Here is a 7,898-nt window from a genome sequence, read left to right as displayed (position 1 = left end):
ACCTAACAAAAATGCCCTGTCCTAAAATGAAGAGAGTACCTAAACCAAACAAAAAACTTCAAATTTCAGATGATAGTGACCTTGATGAACCACAGTTACCGGTGAGATAATTACTGCAAATATTAAATAAATGTATTGCAGGATTGTTTTTTTTTAAATCATTTTCATATATATATATATATATATATTCATTTTAAACTCTTTTTCTCTCTGAATACAGCACAAAATAAGAAAGAAAACCGATGGAGCATCAAGAATTAGATCCCGTCATATTCTACAGACATTTAAAGAGTCCAGTGAAGTTGTGCTACAGCAAAACGTTAAGCAGCTCGAAAAGGAAAACACAAGACTTAAAAATGAAAACCAATGTCTTCGAAACCGTATGGTTGATGGTAAGTTTTTTTATTTATAGCAAATAATTCCTTACCTTGATAAATGTTATTCTTCAGTAATTTAGATTCCAGAGTAATGTATTATAGTTGATCATACTGAAGTAATCTAGAACCACAATACAGACTCTTAATGTGCACTGTCTAATAGTTTAATAATACTGATTATTAAATAAAGTTTTTCAACATAACTTCATAATCCTACATTAATGACTATATGCATTGCATTAGACCTGGTAATTCTTGTATTTTATCTCTTCTATTTTTTTCGTAGCTAATGTTAATGACCCACAAAAAGGTCAGTTTGCCAATAACATAGAGCAAGTCTCTCAAGTATAATTGCAGGCATTGATGGTTTTGTTTTCACTTTGTATTAAATATATTACTAGAAATGATTATCATTTAATACTAAGGTTTTTTTCTCCAGAGATTCCAGACCTTTTGGACAATCTGAAAAAAATTGTAACAAAAGCCACATTTATCAGCAATGAAGACAAAAGTGTGTCACCATCAAGTGGTTCTGACAGCCCCACAGCAAATTGTTCTGAATCTGACAAAGAATCACCAAAACAGGTATAACACTCTTGGTCTACAATATTACAAAGACAAGGTAAAAATATATATATTGAAAACAAATATTGGTTGTAAACAATCTAATGATGCTACATTATCAGTTATATTCATAGTTATAGTTGATAATAAGAATGTAATTGAATTATGGGTGTCACAGATTCACTGACTTTATTATGTCTGTAAATTAATAAACTTAGAATTGAGACATACTGTGGTCTTTAATAACACATTTCTGTAACAAAATCACAGCCTTACTGATAATGTATTCCACTTAACATAATATAAGAATAGTTTGGGGATAAACTTGTTTTTTATTTACCATTGTCTTTTAGGTGGAAATATTCCCAGGCACTGGAGTTTACATTGACAAACTGTCCTGGATCCTTGCAGAGAGGTGCAGCACGAATACGTCATATGCAAGAACCCTGACGGTTGCTGTCTTTGACTTTCCAACATTATTAAAGAGCAATCTTCGTGGTGGTGGCAGCAAGAGAGATCCAACTTCGGAGAAAAAGACACCTCTGGATCGCTTAAAGGTGGAAGCCATATATGGTATGTAAATGCTGTTGTACAAAATTTCTAACTCTCCTTTTTAACTGTATAGAACACAAAGGGTTAGCATTTGAAATGTTCCTTTGGCCTTTGTTTTAGTTTCAGAGACTAGAGTTAATTTATTAATAAATAATAATACCTTACATGTAGCAGCTGGAAAGATCCCGAAGTGCTCTACAGACTCACTTCACCCACCACCCTCTGGGGTGCAGCCATTTTGTACCAGCAGATTACTACACAGCAGTAAAGGTGGAGTCATAACAAATTTGTTAGACCTGATTGAGGGAAGCCTGACTTAGAATTCAGCCACGTCACTCTTTCAACAACACCTTGTAAATCACCTTGGATTAATGCTTCAGACATATTAATACATAATAATAATGAATAGTGCCATGGGATCCTTGACAATATAAACTTTCATGTCTCATTTAAATTTGACTTTTGAGCAAATACTTCACATTTCAGTCCAGTTGTGCCACATCAATGTAATGCTTAAGCAAGGTATTAATGGAGAAAAGACTGCCTTTGCATAGCTGCTTCGCCAAGTACAGATTTTACTATGAACTAGTGTAAGACAAGTTTAAGAGCATACACCAAAACGTTTAAATACACCCACACACAAAAATGTTGATTTACTGTGGCAATATGTAACTAATGAACCCTTCTCAAAGATATGTGGTATGTTTATTAAAATATTTTTATATATCTATGTGCAAGTCATTAAATCTATGTGATACATGTTTTTTAGGGGCTACCTTGAAAAAATTGCCCAGTACCCCAAAGAGTGTAATTGGTGGTGCAATTAACAGCAAGATAAATGAACTACGACACAGAATGAAACCAGAGTGAAGATTTGAAGAACCAGATCTGTATTTTTTGTTTTGTTTTCAACAGGGTTGGGGTCAATTCCAATTCAATTTTTAATTCCCTTTTCAATTCAATTCCAATAAAGAATATTATGTGAATGCAAAAAGTAATTGCAATTTTGAATTGATTTGTAGGAGGAATTGGAATTGAAAAACAGGAATTGACCCCAACCATGGTTTTCAGTGAGTGTTGTACAAATTGATAGGTCAGGGTTTCTGTAAAAACTTAATAGAGGCCAGCAGGCGTGCACGATCTGGGAAAAACTGCTCCACTACAACAGACCTCTTTCCCTTCGTTTTCTCTAAAAACCTCCTGATATCCTTCACTGCAGCTCTGACTCACCGAGGACGAGGAGGCGAGAGAGGAATCCGTGAAGCCGCCCTCACTGTCACTCCGAGCCCGAGGCGTCCCCGGTGGCTGCCGCGATGCTCCAGCGTGTAGCCGGACCTTTCCCCACCAAGCCGCTCGCTACCCCAGCTTCACTACTGTGCCACCACTTCTTTTACTGCCACTATTTACCAACACCGTCCGTGCTCCCTCCCAGCACCTTCTTAGTGCGTTTTTTCCACCCGGCGCCTCGGCTTGTACCGCCGAGCCTGGCCCTGCCTCCTCCTCGGCTACACCCTGTGTGTCTGTCCGCCCGTCTGCTGGCTTCTGAGGTTGTTCCTCGTCACTAACCAGCGCCCCGTGCACCGCCTCAACACCATCTCCCCCCGGCGTCTCGGTCGTCACTATCCCCCGCTGCCTCGACCCCGTCCCCCAGCTGTGCGTCATCGCCTCCGGGCAGCTCTTCCCCCGTCACGGCATCAGTGGTACCATCGGTCCGACCGGCGACTGTCTCCTCCGCCGGGGCTCGATCTCTGTCTGCCCGCTGCATCTGTGGCTGCGGGCCGGTGTCTCTATTCCTCCCCGCGTCGCCCCGCTCCTCCTCCCGCTCCCTGTCCTGCTCGGGACAGTTCCTCATGACATGCCCCTCGCTCCCACACCTGAAACACTTCATGGACTCCGAAGTAGCGAACACGACGTAGTCGGTATTGTCGATCTTAAATTTAAAAATGACATTAAGATCCTCATTGATGTTATTGAGGATCATATACAGCTGCCTTCGGAAGGACACGACGTGTTTCAGTTGCGGGGCTTTGCAGCCCAGCGGGACCCTCTTAATGCCGGACATCAGCTGCCCGAGCCGGTGCGGATGAACGGAGGGACGTTAGACAGCGTTACCTTCCGGGCAGGAGCAGCGAGCGGCAACACCGGGGTGAAAGTGTCGTCTAACACTGTGCCATTAGCCACTAGCTGATTGAGCAGATCAGTGGTTTTTAAGAAGATAACAATGGCAGCAGACTTGATATTTTCACACCCTGCTACCTCCCCAACCGCTAACACACACTGCTCTAGGGGGCAGAACTGCACCGGAGCGATCTTGACTCCATGGCGTCGGGTCAGTTTTTCAAAAGACGCATTCAGGGGGTCCGACCCCCCGACCCGGGAAGAACTACCGGTACTCCCCCCTCCCCTCCCCTGTTCCCCCACAATAAGAAAAGCACTGAAAACAGAAGACAAAATAAACAAACTGAAAAAAGTAAAGCAACAAAAAAACGCAGCCAAAGGACAGAGCTCTCAGCAGCACTCCCGCTCACTGCAGACCCCTCCCACACACTCCCAGCTGAGAGAGAGAGAGAGAGAGAGAGAGAGAGAGAGAGAGTTAGTGTCTGTCTGTCTCTCTCTCTCTCTCTCTGTAGATGCATCATAGGGAACATATGTAACAATCTCTCTTTTTGTTTACCAAAAATGAGAATGAACGTATTTCAAGTGGGTGTTGCCTTGGTTGGAAACGTTTTAAGATTATTTATGAAGTGTAAAGTGGATTTGTCTCAGTTCTCCGTAGTTTTCAATGTATGTGCCATTCAGTAGCGTTCATGTTACAGATGTGCCCTATGCAGTGGTAGGGTCAATAAAATGTCAGTAAAACTTTATTTTAGCAATTATGGAGGGGAAGAACTGCAAATAGCGGGTCCCCACTAATTATCTAACTTACCAACAACGTTTAAAATTAGGTCTTGCGAAGCTGCCAAATAATGCTGTATAATCGTATGTGTCTTCATACACCGGCTGCTATAGTCTGATAGCTTTGATTATATATACATATTTTCTCGTGAACCACAAATGCTATTTGCTTGATTTTTACAGAGTATGTTATAAATACCATTCTTATGAAGCCTGACAAATTGTATGCTGTAATTATGAATATTTTCAAATCATTTGTTTGTTTTTCCTAACATGTTACAAATGTTCCCTATGTGAAAGATGCATTATATCTTAATGACGTCTAAACAATTAAAGATATACAGATTATTATTTTTGGTAAAGTTATAATACATTGCTATTAACTATGTGTGTCAGTAAAAGTTTAAATTTCCTAAAGGATTTTTATTGATCTTGCAAAATAAGTGTTTAGGGAACATTTGTAACATAGAGGTGGGTTAGCCACCGGCTAAGGGCAGCGGCTCCGGCTCCAGCACCATCACCATGTCGCTGGAAAAGCGCTAAGTGAGCTCAGTGTAATGTCTGCTCTGGTGAGCTCACAGTGTGACCTAGTCGTGAGTTCACGTCTTCACTGGGTAGTCCTTGACAACTTAATTGACTCAAATCTTGGGCTTAATTGGTCAAAATGACCATTGGTTGAAGGTACTCAGGGACTGATGTGTAGAGAGACTTATTAAACCTGCAGGATTGTGGTTTTCCCAGATCAGAATTAACCAGATCACCACAAAGGAACATGGTAGGTGCTATTGCAACACAGATTACACAAATACATTGAAATCCAAGTTTGCAGTGGTCCTTGGGCCATTGTGTGGTGATCCAGATCACTTCAGCAGGAATTTTGCAGTGGTCTGGACTACAACTCTCTCTCTCTCTCTCTCTCTCTCTCTCTCTCAATTCAGTGCATTTGAATTGTCAAAGCAATTGGACATGCATGCATACATACATACATACATATACACTCACCTAAAGGATTATTAGGAACACCTGTTCAATTTCTCATTAATGCAATTATCTAACCAACCAATCACATGGCAGTTGCTTCAATGCATTTAGGGGTGTGGTCCTGGTCAAGACAATCTCCTGAACTCCAAACTGAATGTCTGAATGGGAATGAAAGGTGATTTAAGCAATTTTGAGCGTGGCATGGTTGTTGGTGCCAGACGGGCCGGTCTGAGTATTTCACAATCTGCTCAATTACTGGGATTTTCACGCACAACCATTTCTAGGGTTTACAAAGAATGGTGTGAAAAGGGAAAAACATCCAGTATGCGGCAGTCCTGTGGGCGAAAATGCCTTGTTGATGCTAGAGCTCAGAGGAGAATGGGCCGACTCGATTCAAGCTGATAGAAGAGCAACTTTGACTGAAATAACCACTCGCTACAACCGAGGTATGCAGCAAAGCATTTGTGATGCCACAACACGTACAACCTTGAGGCGGATGGGCTACAACAGCAGAAGACCCCACTGGGTACCACTCATCTCCACTACAAATAGGAAAAAGAGGCTACAATTTGCACAAGCTCACCAAAATTGGACAGTTGAAGACTGGAAAAATGTTGCCTGGTCTGATGAGTCTCGATTTCAGAGTCAGAATTTGGCGTAAACAGAATGAGAACATGGATCCATCATGCCTTGTTACCACTGTGCAGGCTGGTGGTGGTTGTGTAATGGTGTGGGGGATGTTTTCTTGGCACACTTTAGGCCCCTTAGTGCCAATTGGGCATCGTTTAAATGCCACGGCCCGTTGTTTCTGACCATGTCCATCCCTTTATGACCACCATGTACCCATCCTCTGATGGCTACTTCCAGCAGGATAATGCACCATGTCACAAAGGTCGAATCATTTCAAATTGGTTTCTTGAACATGACAATGAGTTCACTGTACTAAACTGGCCCCCACAGTCACCAGATCTCAACCCAATAGAGCATCTTTGGGATGTGGTGTGTAACGTTATGTTGGGTGTATTTGGATAAGAGTATTTGGACTCTGAGCTGAAGCACGGATCTAAAGAAGACCTCTCCCCCCCAAAGTTATCAGATTTCCTTAGCTCATCAGCTTGGAACTGGTTTGCATCAAAGTGACAGTTTTGGGGAGGATGGCACCGAGAAGAGGCCAAATAGTTTGTTATTCTGCTATGAGATGTCTGGAGAAAGGGGCCTGTGGGTGATAAAAACTCTTTGAAGTGGATGAGAGCCGAAATCCCGACATAGAGCTACGAACCCAGGCCAACCGGCATTTCCAAAAGATGGCATGGATTGACATCAGTCATAAATCCAAAGTCACAAAAGATTAAGTCTGTTTTAGTTACTTGTGATAAATTGTTGATATCCTAAGCGTTGGCATTAGAGTCATTAGGTGATTAATCGAGTACTGTTCTGTTGGGTTGTTACTGAATAGCCAAAACAATGATTACCCAAATGTCCCCATGTGAAGCATTGATTGTTAAGGTACCAGGAACAGAGATTCCTGAATTCCTTGGACGCCTAGGCAGTTTGGACTTTGAAGTAGAGTCGCGTCGAACTCAGTTGGCAAACGACACTACGACGCAACTCGAAAAAGAGTCGATAGAGGTGATGAAAGTTATGGCTAGCTTAGCACTTGCGAGCTCAAGGGTAGTGAACTGGATCATAAGCAAGTTTGAAAAACTGAAAAAGCTAGGAGAAAAGTATGCTAAAGCGAAAGAAGAAAGAGCCAAACGGCATGGAATGGTTTTAGAATTTGAAGGAAAGCTAGATACTTGTGGAAAACAAGTCATTGTGTTGAATGCTGAAAAAGAGGACTTAATTGAACAGAGAGAGCAATTAGGAAATGATTTAAGACAATGTCAAGTTGAATTGGAAACAACTCTGATCCAAGTAAAAGGTCTGCAAAATGACAGATGTAAAGCGGTTGAAAATGAAAGGATAGTTTTGAAGGACCGGGATGTTTTGGAAATGCGTCTTTGCAAAACAGTCAGGGAGAAAAATTTGGGCACTGTAAAAATGGAGATACTCGAAGGCGAGGTCATACATTTAAAAAGGGACAGTGAAGAAATGAGGAGAGTAAATCAGGTGCTTAGGGGAGAACTCAAATCAACTGAAGTTGAAAATGAGCGTCTCAAGCAACAAATAGGGGCCCTGAAAGCTGCCTCTTGGTGGGCTGCAAAGCTGACACCTGACAGCATAAAGGAACAGCCGGAACCGGCCAATGCACGGAGTCGCACACCGTCTCCACATTTAGGCCCCGGGTTGCCTCGTCCTGATCGTACCCCTCCCTGTAGTCTTTCTCCACCCAGGGTAAGAAGCTCGTCGCACAGACGAACTTCCTCTCCCGAGAGTCCAGACCGAAAGGTTAACATGCGCCAGTTGAGAGAACTGGCTAAAGATTGTGAAACCTTTAACCCAGCAGACAAGGAAGGAAATGTGGAAGCGTATATTAAGGACATTAAGTATGCTTTGAGTTTCTATCCTGAGGCTACGGAGAAGGAAAAG

Source organism: Amia ocellicauda, chromosome 10, assembly GCF_036373705.1.
Source record: "Amia ocellicauda isolate fAmiCal2 chromosome 10, fAmiCal2.hap1, whole genome shotgun sequence".
Classification (NCBI taxonomy): Eukaryota; Metazoa; Chordata; class Actinopteri; order Amiiformes; family Amiidae; genus Amia; species Amia ocellicauda.
This window is presented reverse-complemented; position numbering follows the sequence as displayed.